At 40.1% G+C, this 21,426-nt stretch overlaps 2 non-coding genes across 2 annotated transcripts; both read right to left on the reverse strand.

Moving 5' to 3' along the window:
- Nucleotides 1-321: 321 nt before the first annotated feature.
- LOC148555069 (small nucleolar RNA R71) lies at nt 322-429 on the reverse strand. Its single transcript, XR_015886856.1, has one exon. It is a non-coding gene; the product is annotated as a small nucleolar RNA R71 (small nucleolar RNA).
- A 6,847-nt stretch (nt 430-7,276) lies between these two features.
- On the reverse strand, nt 7,277-7,384 carry LOC148555070 (small nucleolar RNA R71). The gene has a single exon (XR_015887608.1). It is a non-coding gene; the product is annotated as a small nucleolar RNA R71 (small nucleolar RNA).
- Between the last annotated feature and the right edge of the window lie 14,042 nt (nt 7,385-21,426).

A 21,426-nucleotide genomic window follows, 5' to 3' on the forward strand; every position in this document is an offset into this window, starting at 1 on the left:
ATTCAGTTATTTACATTTCTTGCAATCTAAGTTTCTGCAATTTAAATTACTTGTTCTTTAAGATTCAGCCCTTTACTTCCTGCTCTCTTTAACTTTCTGCAATTCTTCCCTCTCCCCTTACATTTCAAGCAATTTAGTTTCTGCCAATTACAAACAACTCAACCAATACTTGATTCGCTTGACTAAATCAACCACTAAACCAAAATTGCTCAATCCTTCAATCCCTGTGGGATCGACCTCACTCATGTGAGTTATTATTACTTGATGCGACCCGGTACACTTGCCGGTGAGTTTTATGTTGGATCATTTTCCACACATCATAAGCTTAGAGTTGATGTTCAAACCTTCAGACAGAAGGAAGGTGAATCCCTCTATGAAGCTTGGGAGAGATACAAGCAACTGACCAAAAAGTGTCCTTCTGACATGCTTTCAGAATGGACCATCCTGGATATATTCTATGATGGTCTGTCTGAATTAGCTAAGATGTCATTGGATACTTCTGCAGGTGGATCCATTCACCTAAAGAAAACGCTTGTATAAGCTCAAGAACTCATTGACATGGTTGCTAATAACCAGTTCATGTACACTTCTGAGAGGAATCCTGTGAGTAATGGGACGCCTCAGAAGAAGGGAGTTCTTGAAATTGATACTCTGAATGCCATATTGGCTCAGAATAAAATATTGACTCAGCAAGTCAATATGATTTCTCAGAGTCTGAATGGAATGCAAGCTGCATCCAATAGTACTCAAGAGGCATCTTCTGAAGAAGAAGCTTATGATCTTGAGAACCCTGCAATAGCAGAGGTGAATTACATGGGTGAACCATATGGAAACACCTATAATCCCTCATGGAGAAATCACCCAAATCTCTCATGGAAGGATCAACAAAAGCCTCAACAAGGCTTTAATAATGGTGGAAGAAACAGGTTTAACAATAGTAAACCTTTTCCATCATCCACTCAGCAATAGACAGAGAACTCTGAGCAGAATCCATCTAACTTGGCAAATATAGTCTCTGATCTATCTAAGGCCACTTTGAGTTTCATGAATAAAACAAGGTCCTCCATTAGAAATCTGGAAGCACAAGTGGGCCAGCTGAGTAAAAGGATCACTGAAATCCCTCCTAGTACTCTCCCCAGCAATTCAGAAGAAAATCCAAAAGGAGAGTGCAAGGCCATTGAATTGATCACCATGGCCGAACCTACAAGGGAGGGAGAGGACATGAATCCCAGTGAGGAAGACCTCCTGGGACGTCCAGTGACCAATAAGGATTTTTCCTTTGGGGAACCAAAAGAATCTGAGGCTCTTCTAGAGACCATAGAGATTCCATTGAACCTCCTTATGCCCTTCATGAGCTCTGATGAGTATTCTTCTTCTGAAGAGAATGAGGATGTTACTGAAGAGCAAGTTGCCAAGTACCTTGGTGCAATCATGAAGCTAAATGCCAAATTATTTGGTAATGAGACTTGGAGAGATAAACTTCCCCTGTTCACCAATGAACTAAATGCATTGGATCAACTGAGACTGCCTCAGAAGAAACAGGATCCTGGAAAGTTCCTAATACCTTGTACCATAGGCACCATGACCTTTGAGAAGGCTCTATGTGATCTGGGGTCAGGAATAAAACCTCATGCCACTCTCTGTAATGGAGAAACTTGGAATCTTTGAGGTGCAAGCTGCCAGAATCTCATTAGAGATGGCAGACAACTCAAGAAAAGAGGCTTATGGACAAGTAGAGGACATGTTAGTAAAGGTTGAAGGCCTTTACATCCTTGCTGATTTCATAATCCTAGATAATGGGAAGGATGAGGATGAATCCATCATCCTTGGAAGACCCTTCCTAGCCACAGCAAGAGCTGTGATTGATGTTAACAGAGGTGAACTAGTCTTTCAATTGAATGAGGACTCCCTTGTGTTTAAAACTCAAGGTCATCCTTCTGTAAACATGGAAAAGAGGCACAGTAAGCTTCTCTCAAAACAGAGTCATACATAGCCCCCACAATCAAACTCTAAGTTTGGTGTTGGGAAGTCTCAAAAATGCTCTGAACATCTGTGAGGCTCCATGAGAGCCCACTGTCAAGTTATTGACATTAAAGAAGCGCTTGTTGGGAGGCAACCCAATTTTTATCTAATTTTATTCTTATTGTTCTTTCATGTTTTATTAGGTTCATGATCATGTGGAGTCACAAAATAAATAGAAAAATTAAAAATAGAATCAAAAACTGCAGAAGAAAAATCACAGCCTGGAGGAAGGGCTTACTGGCGTTTAAACGCCAGTAAGGAGCATCTGGCTGGCGTTCAATGCCAAAACAGAGCATGGATCTGGTGTTGAACGCCAGAAACAAGCAGCATCCTGGCGTTCAGACGCCAGAAATGCACACTGAGGAAAGCTGGCGCTGAACGCCAGAAACAAGCATAGAACTGGCGTTCAACGCCAGAATTGCATGCAAAGGCATTTTACATGCCTAATTGGTGCAGGGATGCAAATCTTTGACACATCAGGATCTGTGGACCCCACAGGATCATCTCAGCATCTGTGGACCCCACAGGATCCCCACCTACCTCCACTCATACTCTTCCCTCTTCTCATTCATCCTCTCTTCCCAATAAACACCCTTCCCCAAAATCCTTCACCAATCACCTCAAGCTGTCTTCCCCATTACCCCTTCACCTATCACATCTATCCACTCTTCCCCATAAACCTACCTCATAAATCCCACCTACCTTCAAAATTCAAAATCACTTTCCCACCCAAACCCACCCCATATGACCGAACCCTAACCCCTCTCCTTCCACTATATAAACCCCTCCATTCTTTTTCATTTCCACACAACACAACCCTCTCTTTCCTTTCTTGGCCGAAACACAACTCTTTCTCCCTCTCCTCCATTTCTTCTTCTTCTTCATCTATTCTTTCTTCTCTTGCTCGAGGGCGAGCAATATTCTAAGTTTGGTGTGGTAAAAGCATAAGCTTTTTATTTTTCCATTACCATTAATGGCACCTAAGACCGGAGAATCCTCTAAAAAAGGGAAAGGGAAGACAAAAGCTTCCACCTCCGAGTCATGGGAGATGGAAAGATTCATCTCCAAAGCCCATCAAGACCACTTCTATGATGTTGTGGCCAAGAAGAAGGTGATTGATGAGCGGATAATTTATACGCTTTTTGGCATTATTTTTAGTATGTTTTTAGTAGAATCTAGTTACTTTTAGGGATGTTTTCATTAGTTTTTATGTTAAATTCACATTTCTGGACTTTACTATGAGTTTGTGTGTTTTTCTATAATTTCAGGTATTTTCTGGCTGAAATTGAGGGACTTGAGCAAAAATCAGATTCAGAGGTTGAAGAAGGACTGCTGATGCTGTTGGATTCTGACCTCCCTGTACTCAAAGTGGATTTTCTGGAGCTACAGAACTCAAAATGGTGCGCTTCCAATTGCGTTGGAAATTAGACATCCAGGGCTTTCCAGCAATGTATAATAGTCCATACTTTGCCCAAGTTTAGACGACACAAACTGGAGTTCAACGCCAGTTCTCAGCTCAATTCTGGCGTCCAGCGCCAGAAACAAGTTGCAAAGTGGAGTTCAACGCCCAAACTGGCACAAAAGCTGGCGTTCAACTCCAAGAAGGACCTCTACACGTGCAACATTCAAGCTCAGCCCAAGCACACACCAAGTGGGCCCCGGAAGTGGATTTATGCATCAATTACTTACTTCTGTAAACTCTAGTAACTAGTTTATTATAAATATGACTTTTTACTATTGTATTAGACATCTTTTGAACCATCTTTGGATCTTGGAATCTTTTGATCATTTTTAGATCTCTAGACCTCCATGGGAGGCTGGCCACTCGGCCATGCCTACCCTCTATTCACTTATGTATTTTCAACGGTAGAGTTTCTACACTCCATAGATTAAGGTGTGGAGCTCTGCTGTTCTTCAAAGATTAATGCAAAGTACTACTGTTTTTCTATTCAATTCAACTTATTCCGCTTCTAAGATATTCATTCGATCTTCAACCTGAATGTGATGAACGTGACAATCATCATCATTCCCTATGAACGCGTGCCTGACAACCACTTCCATTCTACCTTCGACTGAATGAGTATCTCTTAGATCTCTTAATCAGAATCTTCGTGGTGTAAGCTAGAATGATGGTGGCATTCAAGAGAATCCGGAAAGTCTAAACCTTGTCTGTGGTATTTCGAGTAGGATTCAATGATTGAATGACTGTGACGAGCTTCAAACTCGCGAGTGCTGGGCGTAGTGACAGACGCAAAAGGAGGGTGAATCCTATTCCAGCATGATCGGGAACCTCAGATGATTAGCCGTGCCGTGACAGGGCATCTTGGACCATTTTCACAAGAGGAGGGGATGTAGCCACTGACAACGGTGATGCCCTTGCATAAAGCCAGCCATAGAAAGGAGTAAGACTGATTGGATGAAGACAGCAGGAAAGCAGAGATTCAGAGGAACAAATGCATCTCTATACGCTTATCTGAAATTCTCACCAAGGAATTACATAAGTATTTCTATCCTTCTTTTATTAATTAATTTCGAAAAACTCCATAACCATTTGATATCCGCCTGACTGAGATTTACAAGGTGACCATAGCTTGCTTCATACCAACAATCTCCGTGGGATTCGACCCTTACTCACGTAAGGTATTACTTGGACGACCCAGTGCACTTGCTGGTTAGTTGTGCGAAGTTGTGAACCATGGTATTGGCATCATGTTTTTGGCGCCATCACCAGGGAAAGAAAGAGCAATGAATTTTACATAATCAAAGTGTAATCACAATTTCTGCGCACCAAGTTTTTGGCGCCGTTGCCAGGGATTGTTCGAGTTTGGACAACTGACGGTTCATCTTGTTGCTCAGATTGGGTAACTTTCTTTTCGTTTTCTTTTCAAAAAGTTTTCAAAAATTTTTCAAAAATCTTTCAAAATTTTCTCCTTTGTTTTCGAAAAAAAAATTTTAAAATAAAAATATTTTCAAAAATTTTATAATTTTATTCAAAATTTTTTAGAATGAATTCTAGTGTTTCATGAAGCATGTGAAGCCTGGCTGGCTGTAAAGCCATGTCTAAATTCATTTGGACTGAGGCTTCCAATTTGTTATCAAGAGCAAGCTAGTTGGTGCTAATCCACCTACTACTGTTCATGATCTACTTGTTACATGCTAAAGCTTGGCTGGCTATTATGCCATGCCTGACCCTTTGATTGGAGCTTTAGACTAAAGAGCATAAGATTCCTGGAATTCATATTAAAAATTTTGGAATCCTTATTTTTGTTTTTCAAAATGATTTTCGAAAAATTAAAAGAAAATATAAAACAATTAGAAAATCATAAAAATAAAAAATATTTTTGTGTTTCTTGTTTGAGTCTTGAGTCATGTTATAAGTTTGGTGTCAATTGCATATTCATCTTGCATTTTTCAAAAATTCATGCATTCATAGTGTTCTTCATGATCTTCAAGTTGTTCTTGGTAAGTCTTCTTGTTTGATCTTTGCAATTGCATGTTTTGCATCTTTTCTTGTTTTTCATATGCATTCCTGAATTCTTTATGTCTAAGCATTAAAGAATTCTAAGTTTGGTGTCTTGCATGTTTTCTTTGCATTAAAAATTTTTCAAAAATGTGTTCTTGATGTTCATCATGATCTTCATAGTGTTCTTGGTGTTCATCTTGACATTCATAGCATTCTTGCATGCATTCATTGTTTTGATCCATAACTTTCATGCATTGCATCATTTTTCTTGTTTTTCTCTCTCATCATAAAAATTCAAAAATAAAAAAAATATATATCTTTCCATTTTTCTCTCATAAATTTCGAAAATTAGATTTGACTTTTTCAAAAAATTTTTAAAATCTAGTTGTTTTCATGAGTCAAATCAAATTTTCAATTTAAAAATCTTATCTTTTTCAAAATCTTTTTCAAAAATCAAATCTTTTTCATTTTTCTTAGTTATTTTCGAAAATTATAAAAATGTTTTTCAAAAATGTTTTTCTTAATTTTATCTCATAATTTTCGAAAATGACATCATCAATTAATGTTTTGATTCAAAAATTTCAAGTTTGTTACTTGCTTGTTAAGAAAGATTCAAACTTTGAGTTCTAGAATCATATCTTGTGATTTCTTGTGAATCAAGTCATTAATTGTGATTTTTAAAAATCAAATCTTTTTCAAAAACTAATTTCAATCATATCTTTTCAAAAATATCTTCTTATCTTATCTTTTTTTTTAAAAAAAAATTGATTTCAAAATATCTTTTCTAACTTCCTAACTTCTTATCTTCTCAAAATTGATTTTCAAAATTTGTTTCAACTAACTAACTAAATTTTTGTTTGTTTCTTATCTTTTTCAAAACCACCTAACTAACTCTCTCTCTCTAATTTTCGAAAATATCTCCCTCTTTTTCAAAAATTCTTTTTTAATTAATTAATTATTTTAACTTTTGATTTTAAACTTTTCAAAAAATTACTAACCTTTTTCAAAAACTATTTTCGAAAATCACTAACTCTTTTTCAAAAATAATTTTCGAAAATCCTTCTCCCTCATCTTATTCTATTTATTTATTCACCTACTAACATCTCTTCCTCACATCACTCACCAAATTCGAACCCCCTCTTCTATCTGTGTTCGAATTTTTTTTTCTTCTTCTTCTTTTTCTACTAACAATAAGGAACCTCTTTACTGTGACATAGATGATTCCTCTTCTTTTCTTTTTCTCTTCTCTTTCTTATGAGCAGGGACAGAGAAAAAGGCATTCTTGTTGAAACTGATCCAGAACCTGAAAGAACTCTGAAGAGAAAACTAAGAGAAGCTAAATTACAACAATCCAGAGACAACCTTATTGAAAATTTCGAACAAGTAAAGGAGATGGCAGCCGAACCCAACAACAATAATGCAAGGAGGATGCTTGGTGACTTTACTGCACCTAATTCCAATTTAGATGGAAGAAGCATCTCCATTCCTGCTATTGGAGCAAACAATTTTGAGCTGAAACCTCAGCTAATTTCTCTGATGCAGCAGAACTGCAAGTTTCATAGACTTCCATCTGAAGATCCTTTTCAGTTCTTAACTGAATTCTTGCAGATCTGTGATACTGTTAAGACTAATAGAGTAGATCCTGAAGTCTACAGGCTCATGCTTTTCCCTTTTGCTGTAAGAGACAGAGCTAGAGTGTGGTTGGACTCTCAACCCAGAGATAGCCTGAACTCTTGGGATAAGCTGGTCACGGCTTTCTTAGCCAAGTTCTTTCCTCGTCAAAAGCTGAGCAAGCTTAGAGTAGATGTTCAGACCTTCAGACAGAAGGAAGGTGAATCCCTCTATGAAGCTTGGGAAAGATACAAGCAGCTGACCAAAAAGTGCCCTTCTGACATGCTTTCAGAATGGACCATCCTGGATATATTCTATGATAGTTTATCTGAGCTATCAAAGATGTCATTGGACACTTCTGCAGGTGGATCCATTCACCTAAAGAAAATGCCTGCAGAAGCCCAAGAACTCATTGACATGGTTGCTAATAACCAGTTCATGTACACTTCTGAGAGGAATCCTGTGAGTAATGGGATGCCTCAGAAGAAGGGAGTTCTTGAAGTTGATACTCTGAATGCCATATTGGCTCAGAACAAAATATTGACTCAGCAAGTCAATATGATTTCTCAGAGTCTGAATGGAATGCAAGCTGCATCCAAAAGTACTCAAGAGGCTTCTTATGAAGAAGGAGCTTATGATCCTGAGAACCCTGCAATAGCAGAGGTAAATTACATGGGTGAACCATATGGAAACACCTATAATCCATCATGGAGAAATCATCCAAATCTCTCATGGAAGGATCAAAGGCCTCAACAAGGCTTTAATAATGGTGGAAGAAACAGGTTTAACAATAATAAACCTTTTCCATCATCCACTCAGCAACAAATAGAGAACTCTGAACAAAATACCTCTAATTTAGCAAACTTAGTCTCTGATCTATCCAAGGCCACTGTAAGTTTCATGAATGAAACAAGGTCTTCCATTAGAAATTTGGAAGCACAAGTGGGCCAGCTGAGTAAAAGGATCACTGAAATCCCTCCTAGTACTCTCCCAAGCAATACAGAAGAGAATCCAAAAGGAGAGTGCAAGGCCATTGACATAAGCACCATGGCCGAACCTGTAAGGGAAGGAGAGGACGTGAATCCCAAGGAGGAAGACCTCCTGGGACGTCCAGTGATCAATAAGGAGCTTCCCTCTGAGGAACCAAAGGACTCTGAGGCTCATCTAGAGACCATAGAGATTCCATTGAACCTCCTTATGCCATTCATGAGCTCTGATGAGTATTCCTCTTCTGAAGAGAATGAGGATGTTACTGAAGAGCAAGCTGCCAAGTTCCTTGGTGCAATCATGAAGCTAAATGCCAAATTATTTGGTATTGAGACTTGGGAAGATGAACCTCCCTTGTTCACCAATGAACTAAGTGATCTGGATCAACTGACATTGCCTTAGAAGAAACAGGATCCTAGAAAGTTCATAATACCTTGTACCATAGGCACCATGATCTTTAAGGCTCTGTGTGACCTTGGTTCAGGGATAAACCTCATGCCCCTCTCTGTAATAGAGAAATTGGGAATTTATGGGGTGCAAGCTGCTAAAATCTCATTAGAAATGGCAGACAATTCAAGAAAAGAGGCTTATGGACAAGTAGAGGACGTGTTAGTAAAGGTGAAGGCCTTTACATCCCTGCTAATTTCATAGTCCTAGACACTGGAAAGGAAGAGGATGAATCCATCATCCTAGGAAGACCTTTCCTAGCCACAGCAAGAGCTGTGATTGATGTGGACAGAGGAGAATTGATCCTTCAATTAAATAAGGACAACCTTGTGTTTACAACTCAAGGATCTCTCTCTGCATCCATGGAGAGGAAGCATAAAAAGCTTCTCTCAAAGCAGAGTCAAACAAAGCCCCCACAGTCAAACTCTAAGTTTGGTGTTGGGAGGCCACAACCAAATTCTAAGTTTGGTGTCAAACCCCCATATCCAAACTCTAAGTTTGGTGTTGGGAGGTCTCAACAAAGCTCTGCACATCTGTGAGGCTCCATGAGAGCCCACTGTCAAGCTATTGACATTAAAGAAGCACTTATTGGGAGGCAACCCAATTTTTATTTATCTAACTATATTTTTCTTAGTTATATATCTTTATAGGTTCATGATCATGTGGAGTCACAAAATAAAAATAAAAATTGAAAACGGAATCAAAAACAGCAGAAGAAAAATCACACCCTGGAGGAAGACCTTACTGGCGTTTAAACGCCAGTAAGAAGCATGTTTTGGGCGTTCAACGCCAGAACAGAGCATGGTTCTGGCGCTGAATGCCAGAAATGGGCAGCATCTGGGCGTTTGAACGCCAAAAATGCACCCTGGAGGAGAGCTGGCGCTGAACGCCCAGAACAAGCATGGTTCTGGCGTTCAACGCCAGAAATAGGCTACAAATGGGCGTTCAATGCCCAGAACAAGCACCAACCTGGCGCTGAACGCCAAGAGTTGTGTGCAAGGGCATTTTACATGCCTAATTTGGTGCAAGGTTGTAAATCCTTGAACACCTCAGGATCTGTGGACCCACAGGATCACCTCAGGATTTGTGGACCCACAGGATCCCTACCTACCTCCACTCACTTCTTCTCACTCCTCTTTCACACAATCCCATAAACACTCTTCACCTACCTTCAAAATTCAAAATCAATTTCCCACCCAAACCCACCCTAAATGGCCGAACCTTCACCCCCTCCCTTCCCTATATATAGCCCTCCATTCTTCCTCATTTTCCCACAACACAACCCTCTCTTCTCTTCTTGGCCGAAACACAACCCATTCTCCCTCTCCTCCATTTCTTCTTCTTCTTCATCTATTCTTTCTTCTCTTGCTCGAGGGCGAGCAAAATTTTAAGTTTGGTGTGGTAAAAGTGGTGCACGAATTGTGAATTACACTTTTCACAACTCGTACCACTAACCAGCAAGTGCACTGGGTCGTCCAAGTAATACCTTACGTGAGTAAGGGTCGAATCCCACGGAGATTGTTGGTTTGAAACAATCTATGGTTACCTTGTAAATCTTAGTCAGGAAGTCAATTATGTTTATCAGTTGAATTGTGAATAAACAGGAGAGCATGAATTAAAAGTTACTTGTTATGCAGTAATGGAGAATATGTTGGAGTTTTGGAGATGCCTTGTCTTCTGAATCTCTGCTTTCCTCTGTCTTCTGATTCACGCACGCACGTCCTCCTATGGCAAGCTGTGTGTAGGTGGATCACCGTTGTCAATGGTTACCATCCATCCTTCCAGTGAAAAGATTCCAAGTGCGCTGTCACCGCACGGCTAATCATCTGCAGGTTCTCAGTCATACCGGAATAGGATCTGTTATCCTTTTGCGTCTGTCACTACGCCCAGCACTCGTGAGTTTGAAGTTCGTCACAGCCATCCAATCCCAGAATCCTACTCGGAATACCACAGACAATGTTTAGACTTTCTGGATTCTCATGAATGCCGCCATCAGTTCTAGCTTATACCACGAAGATTCTGATTAAGGAATCTAAGAGATATTCATTCAATCGGATATAGAACGGAAGTGGTTGTCAGGCACACGTTCATGGTTTAAGGAAGGTGATGAGTGTCACAGATCATCACCTTCATCACAGTTAAGCACGAATGAACATCTTAGATAGGAACAAGCGTGTTTGAGTGGAAAACAGAAATACTTGCATTAATTTATCGAGACACAGCAGAGCTCCTCACCCCCCAACAATGGAGTTTAGAGACTCATGCCATCAAAGAGTACAAAGTTCAGATCTAAAATGTCATGAGATACAAAATAAGTCTCTAAAAGTTGTTTAAATACTAAACTAGTAGCCTAGGTTTACAGAAAATGAGTAAACTATAGCAGATGGTATAGAGATCCACTTCTGGGGCCCACTTGGTGTGTGCTGGGGCTGAGACTTAAGCAATTCACGTGCATAAGGCCATTTTGGGCGTTCAACGCCAGGTTTGGATCCATTTCTGGCGTTGAACTCCAACTTTTAATCCTTTTCTGGCGCTGGACACCAGAATTGGGCAGAAAACTGGCGTTGAACGCCAGTTTACATCATTTATCCTTGAGCAAAGTATAGACTATTATATATTTCTGGAAATCCCTGGATGTCTACTTTCCAACGCAATTGGAAGCATGCCATTTCGAGTTCTTTAGCTCCAGAAAATCCATTTTGAGTGCAGGGAGGTCAGAATCCAACAGCATCAGCAGTCCTTTTTCAGCCTGAATCAGATTTTTGCTCAGCTCCCTCAATTTCAACCAGAAAAATACCTGAAATTACAGAAAAACACAAAACTCATAGTAAAGTCCAGAAATATAAATTTTTCCTAAAAACTAATGAAAATAAACTAAAAACTAACTAAAACATACTAAAAGCTATATGAAATTAACCCCAAAAAGCGTATAAAATATCCGCTCATCACAACACCAAACTTAAACTGTTGCTTGTCCTCAAGCAACTAGACAAATAAAATAGAAGACTAATAGGTTGAGAAGCAATAATATCTCAGAGTTTTTGAGTGAAGCTCAGATTCTAATTAGATGAGCGGGACTAGTAGCTTTTTGCTTCCGAACAGTTTTGGCATCTCACTTTATCCATTGAAGCTCAGAGTGATTGGCATCTATGGGAACTTAGAATTCAGATAGTGTTATTGATTCTCCTATTTCACTATGATGATTCTTGAACACAGCTATTTCATGAGTCTTGGCCGTGGCCCTAAGCACTTTGTTTTCCAGTATTACCACCGGATACATAAATGCCACAGACACATAATTGGGTGAACCTTTTAGATTGTGACTCAGCTTTGCTAAAGTTCCCAATTAGAGGTGTCCAGAGTTCTTAAGCACACTCTTCTTTTTGCTTTGGACCTTGACTTTAACCGCTCAGTCTCAAGTTTTCACTTGACACCTTCACGCCACAAGCACATGGTTAGGGACAGCTTGGTTTAGCCGCTTAGGCCAGGATTTTATTCCCTTAGGCCCTCCTATCCACTGATGCTCAAAGCCTTGGGATCCTTTTTATTACCCTTGCCTTTTGGTTTTAAGGGTTATTGGCTTTTTCTGCTTGCTTTTTTTTTTCTTTTTTTTTCTTTTTTTCTGCAAGCCTTGTTCTTTGCTGCTTTTTCTTGCTTCAAGAGTCATTTTTTTTATTTTTCAGATTGTCAATAACAGGTCTCATGTTCATCATTCTTTCAAGAGCCAACATATTTAACAGTCTTAAACAACAAATTCAAAAGACATATGCACTGTTCAAGCATTCATTCAGAAGACAGAAAGTATTGCCACCACATGTTACTAATTAGAATTTTTCTTATTAAAAACTCGAAATTTTATTGCCTCTTATTCAAAAGATCTACTATTTTATTCATGTTTGCTGATGATGAGAAAAATAGACTATAACTTAATTGGGGATAAAATCAAAATAGACACTAATTACTACTAATGATCATGTAATGAAGACACAAACATAGATAAGCACTTAACATAGAGAAAATGAAAAACAGAGCAAGTAAGAACAAGGAATGAGTCCACCTTAGTGATGATGGCATTTCCTTCTTGAGGAACCAATGATGTTCTTAAGCTCTTTTATGTCTCTTCCTTGCCTTTGTGGCTTGATTCCTAGTGATTTTTGGTATTTCTATCCTCAGTTGCTTCCAATAATTATGTGGAGGGAAGTGCATCCCCTGAGGTATCTCAGGGATCTCTTGATTTGCAGCCACATGTTCTACCACTGAGCTATAGATCCTTCACATAATTGTTTTACCACACCAAACTTATAATGTTGCTCGCCCTCGAGCAAAAGAAGAAGGAATAGATGAAGAAGAAGATGTGGAAAAAAAAACTAGGATTATGAGGAGGGAAGGTGGGGATCCTGTGGGGTCCACAGATCTTGAAATGATCCTGTGAGGTCCACAGATCTTGAGGTGTCAAGGAATTTACATCCCTGCACCAATTTAGGCATGCAAAATGCCCTTGCACACAACTCTGGGCGTTCAGCGCCAGGTTGGTGCCCATTTTGGGCGTTCAACGCCCATTTACTAGCCATTTCTGGCGTTGAACGCCAGAACCATGCTTGTTCTGGGTGTTCAGCGCCAGGATGTTGCCCATTTTGGGCGTTCAGTGCCAGAACCATGCTCTGTTCTGGCGTTGAACGCCAGACAGGTGCTTCCTCCAGGGTGTGATTTTTCTTCTGCTGTTTTTTATTCCATTTTCAATTTTTAATATTTATTTTGTGACTCCACATGATCATGAACCTAATAAAACATGAAAAACCATGAAAATAAATAAAAATTGGGTTGCCTCCCAACAAGCGCTTCTTTAATGTCCTTAGCTGGACCTTGCTGAGCTTTTAATCTAGCTTCAACCTTGAGCACTCTTGCTCGACATTTCCTTCAAGATAGTGCTTGATTCTCTGTCCATTAACAATGAACTTCTTGTCAGAGTCAATATCTTGAAGCTCTACATAACCATATGGTGATACGCTTGTAATCACGTATGATCCCCTCCACCGGGATTTCAATTTCCCGGGGAATAGCCTGAGTCTAGAGTTGAACAGCAGAACCTTCTGTCCTAGTTCAAAGATTCTAGATGACAGCTTTCTGTCATGCCACATTTTTTATTTCTCTTTATAAAGCTTAGAATTTTCGAAAGCTGTGAATCTGAATTCCTCTAACTCATTTAGCTGGAGCAATCTTTTTTCTCCTGCTAATTTGGCATCAAAGTTTAGGAATCTGGTTGCCCAGTAGGCTTTATGTTCCAGTTCCACGGGCAGGTGACATGCCTTACCATACACAAGTTGGTATGGAGAGGTCCCTATAGGGGTCTTGAATGCTGTTCTGTAAGCCCACAGAGCATCATCCAAGCTCCGTGCCCAATCCTTTCTACGGGTACTTACTGTCCGTTCTAGGATTCTCTTTAATTCTCTGTTAGAGACTTTAACTTGCCCATTAGTTTGTGGATGATATGGAGTGGCCACTTTATGGTGAATTCCATACCGAACCATGGCAGAGTAAAGCTGTTTATTACAGAAGTGAGTGCCCCCATCACTAATTAGTACTCTAGGGACACCAAACCTGCTAAAGATATGTTTCTGGAGGAACTTCAGCACTGTTTTAGTATCATTGTTGGGTGTGGCAATGGCCTCAACCCATTTTGATACATAGTCAACTGCCACCAGAATATAAGTGTTTGAGTATGATGGTGGGAAAGGTCCCATGAAGTCAATTCCCCATACGTCAAACAACTCAATCTCCAAGATTTCTTGTTGAGGCATGGCGTAACCATGAGGCAGATTACCAGCTCTTTGGCAACTGTCACAGTTACGTACGAACTCTCGGGAGTCTCTATAGAGTGTGGGCCAATAGAAGCCACATTGGAGGACCTTGGTGGCTGTTCGCTCACCTCCAAAATGGCCTCCATATTGAGATCCATGGCAGTGCCATAGGATCCTCTGTGCTTCTTTAGGCACACACCTACGGATTATTCCGTCTGCACATCTCTTAAAGAGATAAGGTTCATCCCACAAGTAGTACTTTGCATCAGTGATTAATTTCTTCTTTTGTATACTGTTGTACTCCTTGGGTATGAACCTTGCAGCTTTATAGTTTGCAATATCGGCAAACCATGGGGTTTCCTGAATGGCGAATAAATGCTCATCCGGAAAAGTTTCAGAGATCTCAAGAGAGGGGAGGGGCGTCCCTTCTACTGGCTCTATCCAGGACAGATGATCAGCCACTTGGTTTTCTGTCCCTTTTCTGTCTCTTATTTCTATATCAAACTCTTGCAGAAGCAACACCCATCTGATAAGCCTGGGTTTTGAATCCTGCTTTGTGAGTAGATATTTAAGAGCAGCATGGTCAGTATACACAATCACTTTTGATCCTACTAGGTATGATCTGAACTTGTCAATGGCATAAACCACTACAAGTAATTCCTTTTCTGTGGTTGTGTAATTTTTCTGAGCATCATTTAAAACGCGACTAGCATAATAAATGACGTGCAGAAGCTTGTCATGCCTCTGTCCCAGTACTGCACCAATGGCATGATCACTGGCATCACACATTAGCTCAAATGGTAATGTCCAGTCTGGTGCAGAAATGACTGGTGCTGTGACCAGCTTAGCTTTCAGCATTTCAAACGCCTACAGACACCCTGTGTCAAACACAAATGGCGTGTCAGCAGCTAGCAGATTGCTTAGAGGTTTTGCGATTTCTGAAAAATCCTTTATAAACCTCCTATAGAATCCTGTATGCCCCAGAAAGCTTCTGATCGCCTTAACATTGGCAGGTGGTGGTAATTTTTCAATTACCTCTATTTTTGCTTGATCCACCTCTATTCCCTTGTTTGAGATTTTATGCCCAAGGACAATCCCCTCAGTCACCATGAAGTGACATTTTTCCCAGTTTAAAACTAGGTTGGTCTCTTGGCATCTTTTCAGAACAAGTTTCAGGTGATCCAGACAGGAGCTAAATGAGTCTCCATATACTGAGAAGTCATCCATGAAGACTTCCAGAAATTTTTCCACCATATCAGAGAAAATCGAGAGCATGCATCTCTGGAAGGTTGCAGGTGCATTACACAACCCAAATGGCATCCTTCTATAAGCAAACACTCTAGATGGACATGTGAATGCTGTTTTCTCTTGATCCTGGAAATCTACTGCAATCTGGTTATAGCCTGAGTAGCCATCCAGAAAACAGTAATAATCATGACCTGCCAGTCTTTCTAGCATCTGGTCTATGAATGGTAAAGGAAAATGATCCTTTCTGGTGGCTGTATTGAGCCTTCTGTAGTCAATACACATGCGCCACCCTGTAACTGTTCTCGTAGGAACTAGTTCATTCTTTTCATTATAAATCACTGTCATGCCTCCTTTTTTTGGGACGACTTGGACAGGGCTCACCCAGGGGCTATCAGAAATAGGATAAATAATCCCAGCCTCTAGTAATTTGGTGACCTCTTTCTGCACCACTTCCTTCATGGCTGGATTTAGCCGCCTCTGTGGTTGAACCACTGGTTTGGCATTATCCTCCAATAGGATTTTGTGCATGCATCTAGCTGGGCTTATGCCCTTAAGGTCACCTATGGACCACCCAAGAGCTGTCTTGTGTGTCCTTAGCACTTGAATAAGTGCTTCCTCTTCCTGTGAATTTAAAGCAGAGCTTATGATCACTGGAAAAGTATCACCTTCTCCCAGAAATGCATATTTCAAGGATGGTGGTAATGGCTTGAGCTCGGGTTTAGGAGGTTTTTCCTCTTCCAGAAGAAATTTCAGAGGCTCTTTCATGTCCTCTGAGTCCTCCAAATCAGGCTAAACATCTTTAAAGATATGTTCCAACTCTGATTCGAGACTCTCAGCCATGTTGATCTCTTCTACCAAAGAGTCAATAAGATCAACTTTCATGCAGTCTGTTGATGTGTCTGGATGCTACATGGCTTTGACAGCGTTCAACTTGAACTCATCATCATTGACTCTCAGGGTTATTTCCCCCTGTTGGACGCCAATGAGGGATCGTCCAGTTGCTAGGAAGGGTCTTCCTAGAATGAGAGTAGCACTCTTGTGCTCCTCCATTTCCAGCATAACAAAGTCAGTGGGAAAGGCGAATGGCCCAACCCTGACAATCATGTCTTCAATCACGCCTGATGGGTATTTAGTGGAGCCATCAGCAAGTTGGAGACATATCCGGGTCGGTTTAACTTCGTCAGTTAAGCCAAGCTTTCTGATAGTGGATGCAGGTATTAAGTTGATGCTTGCCCCAAGATCGCATAAGGTTGTCTTGGTGCAATTACCTTCTAATATGCATGGTATCAGAAAACTCCCAGGGTCTTTAAGCTTTTCAGGAAAGCTCTTCAGAATGACTGCACTGCATTCTTTAGTGAGGAGAACTCTTTCTGTTTCTCTCCAATCCTTTTTATGACTCAAGATCTCTTTCATGAACTTGGCATAAGAAGGTATTTGCTCGAGTGCTTCTGCAAATGGAATCTTTATTTCAAGAGTCCTGAGATAATCTGCAAAGCGAGCAAATTAATTATCCTGTTCCTCTTTCCGGAGTTTTTGAGGATAAGGTATCTTGGCTTTATATTCCTCAACCGTAGTTGCTGCAGGTTTATTGCCTACAGAAGTGGTTGAAGAAGCCTTTTTAGAGGGGTTGTTATCAGCATTTGTGTGTGTCTGATCCCTCACTGGCAATTGAGTGCCAGAGTTAGAAACTACAGTGACGTTAGACGCCAACTCCTTATCTGTTCCTGGCGTCTGAACGCCAGAATTGTGCCCATTTTGGGCGTTCAGCGCCAGATCTTGCCCAGTTTGGGCGTTCAACGCCAGATCCTTGCCCATTTATGGCGTTGAACGCCAGTTTTGCCTTGTTTCTGGCGTTGAACGCCAGTTTTGGGCATGGTCTGGGCGTTCAGCGCCAGCCTTCCACCAATTTTCTGGCGTTTTAGTGCCAGAATTATTTTTCCCTGGGCTCTTACTATCCTCAGGTGAATTTTGGGTGGTTTGCTCATTCCTTAGCTTTTTGCTGCCTTGAGGTGGGGTATTTAATGTTTTCCCACTTCTTAATTGAACTGCTTGGCATTCTTCTGTTATTTGTCTTGACAGCTGCTGCTTTGTTTGCTTAAACTGTTCTTCCATATGTATATTAGCCATCCTTGTCTCTTGTAGTCTCTCTTTGAATTCGGCTAATTGCTTTGTTAGGAATTCCAATTGCTGATTGAATTCAGCAGCTTGTTTCACAGGACTGAGTTCAGCAGTTGCTGTTTTAACCTCTTCTTTCATGGAAGGGTCACTGCTTAGGTACAGATGCTGATTCCTGGCAACTGTATCAATGAGCTCTTGAGCCTCTTCAATTGTCTTTCTCATGTGGATAGATCCACCAGCTGAGTAATCTAGAGACATCTGAGCTCCTTCTGCAAGCCCATAGTAGAAGATGTCTAACTGAACCCACTCTGAAAACATTTCAGAGGGGCATTTTCTTAGCATCTCTCTGTATCTCTCCCAGGCATCATAAAGAGATTCATTATCTCCTTGTTTAAAGCCTTGGATGTCCAGCCTTAGCTGTGTCATCCGTTTTGGGGGAAAGTATTGATTCAGGAATTTTTCTGTCAGCTGTTTCCATGTCCTTATGCTGGCCTTAGGTTGGTTATTTAACCACCTCTTAGCTTGATCTTTTACAGCAAATGGAAACAGTAATAGTCTGTAGACATCCTGATCTATTTCTTTATCATGTACTGTGTCAGCAATTTGTAAAAATTGTGCCAGAAACTCTGTAGGTTTTTCTTGTGGAAGACCGAAATACTGGCAACTTTGCTGCACCATGATAATGAGCTGAGGATTCAACTCAAAGCTACTGACTCCAATGGAGGGTATGCAGATACTACTCCCATATGAAGCAGTAGAGGGGTTAGAATATGACCCCAGAGTCCTCCTAGACTGTTCATTTCCGCTTAGGTCCATGATGGAGAAAGGGAGATGATGTAAAATAGAGAAAATATTTTTATTTATTTATTTATTAATTTATTTCGAAAATAAAATAAAAATAAATAAAAGTGGGTGAAGATTTTCGAAAAATTAAGGAGAGAGAAAGTGGTTAGGAAGTTTAAAAAAAATCTGAATTTTAAAAATTGATTTTCGAAAAAGATGCTTTAAAATAGAGAGAAAAGATATTTTTAAATTTTAAGAAGAGAGAGAAAAACAATAAGATAGCACAAGATTTAAAATTTTTAGATCTAATGCTCCTTGTTTTCGAAAATTTTTGGGGGAAAAACACCAAGGAACACCAAACTTAAAAATTTTAAGATCAAGACACAAGGAAAATTCAAGAACACTTTGAAGACTCACAAGAACACAAGAACACAAAGGAAGAACACCAAACTTAAAATTTTTTTAGAAAACCAAAATAAATTTTTGAAATTTTTTTTTTTTTGAAAAATCAACAAGAAAACACCAAACTTAAAGTTTGGCACAGGATTTAATAGAAAAAAATATTTTTGAAAAATATTTTAAAAATATGATAGCCAATTACCATGAACATAAACACCACGTTCTAACTAATTGAGCTATAAATTTAAAGTGTTTTAACAAGGGATAAATAATAAAAGACTCTAAACCAAAAAAGAAAAATTTTTCCTAATCTAAGCAACAAAATAAACCGTTAGTTGTCCAAACACGAACAATCCCCGGCAACGGCGCCAAAAACTTGGTGCACGAATTGTGAATTACACTTTTCACAACTCGTACCACTAACCAGCAAGTGCACTGGGTCGTCCAAGTAATACCTTACGTGAGTAAGGGTCGAATCCCACGGAGATTGTTAGTTTGAAACAATCTATGGTTACCTTGTAAATCTTAGTCAGGAAGTCAATTATGTTTATCAGTTGAATTGCGAATAAACAGGAGAGCATGAATTAAAAGTTACTTGTTATGCAGTAATGGAGAATATGTTAGAGTTTTGGAGATGCCTTGTCTTCTGATTCACGCACGCACGTCCTCCTATGGCAAGCTGTGTGTAGGTGGATCACCGTTGTCAATGGTTACCATCCATCCTTCCAGTGAAAAGATTCCAAGTGCGCTGTCACCGCACGGCTAATCATCTAGAGGTTCTCAGTCATACCGGAATAGGATCTGTTATCCTTTTGCGTCTGTCACTACGCTCAGCACTCGTGAGTTTGAAGTTCGTTACAGCCATCCAATCCCAGAATCCTACTCGGAATACCACAGACAAGGTTTAGACTTTCCGGATTCTCATGAATGCCGCCATCAGTTCTAGCTTATACCACGAAGATTCTGATTAAGGAATCTAAGAGATATTCATTCAATCGGATATAGAACGGAAGTGGTTGTCAGGCACACGTTCATGGTTTGAGGAAGGTGATGAGTGTCACGGATCATCACCTTCATCACAGTTAAGCGCGAATGAACATCTTAGATAGGAACAAGCGTGTTTGAGTGGAAAACAGAAATACTTGCATTAATTCATCGAGACACAGCAGAGCTCCTCACCTCCAACAATGGAGTTTAGAGACTCATGCCGTCAAAGAGTACAAATTTCAGATCTAAAATGTCATGAGATACAAAATAAGTCTCTAAAAGTTGTTTAAATACTAAACTAGTAGCCTAGGTTTACAGAAAATGAGTAAACTATAGCAGATGGTATAGAGATCCACTTCTGGGGCCCACTTGGTGTGTGCTGGGGCTGAGACTTAAGCAATTCACGTGCATAAGGCCATTTTGGGCGTTCAACGCCAGGTTTGGATCCATTTCTGGCGTTGAACTCCAACTTTTAATCCTTTTCTGGCGCTGGACGCCAGAATTGGGCAGAGAACTGGCGTTGAACACCATTTTACATCGTCTATCCTTGAGAAAAGTATGAACTATTATATATTGCTGGAAAGCCCTGGATGTCTACTTTCCAACGCAATTGGAAGCATGCCATTTCGAGTTCTTTAGCTCCAGAAAATCCATTTTGAGTGCAGGGAGGTCAGGATCCAACAGCATCAGCAGTCCTTTTTCAGCCTGAGTCAGATTTTTGCTCAGCTCCCTCAATTTCAGCCAGAAAAATACCTGAAATTACAGAAAAACACACAACTCATAGTAAAGTCTAGAAATATAAATTTTTCCTAAAAACTAATGAAAATAAACTAAAAACTAACTAAAACATACTAAAAGCTATATGAAATTAACCCCAAAAAGCGTATAAAATATCCGCTCATCAAAAATCATAAGCTTTTTGTTTTTCCATTACCATTGATGGCACCTAAGACCGGAGAATCCTCTAGAAAAGGAAAAGGGAAGACAAAAGCTTCCACCTCCGAGTCATGGGAGATGGAAAGGTTCATCTCCAAAGCCCATCAAGACCACTTCTATGATGTTGTGGCCAAGAAGAAGGTGATCCCCGAGGTCCCTTTCAAACTCAAAAGAAATGAGTATCCGGAGATCCGACATGAAATTCAAAGAAGAGGTTGGGAAGTTCTAACAAATCCCATCCAACAAGTCGGCATCCTAATGGTTCAAGAGTTCTATGCCAATGCATGGATCACCAAGAACCATGATCAAAGTAAGAACCCGGATCCAAAGAACTATGTTACAATGGTTTGGGGGAAATACTTAGATTTTAGTCCGGAGAATGTGAGGTTGGCATTCAACTTGCCAAACATGGAAGAGAACGCACGCCCCTACACAAGAAGAGTCAACTTTGATCAAAGGTTGGACCAAGTCCTTATGGACATATGTGTGGAAGGAGCTCAATGGAAGATTGACTCCAAAGGCAAGCCGGTTCAACTAAGAAGATTGGACCTCAAGCCTATGGCTAGAGGATGGTTGGAATTCATCCAATGCTCCATCATCCCCACTAGCAACCGATCTGAAGTTACT

Source organism: Arachis ipaensis, chromosome B6, assembly GCF_059453495.1.
Source record: "Arachis ipaensis isolate K30076 ecotype BB chromosome B6, ASM5945349v1, whole genome shotgun sequence".
NCBI classification, from domain to species: Eukaryota; Viridiplantae; Streptophyta; class Magnoliopsida; order Fabales; family Fabaceae; genus Arachis; species Arachis ipaensis.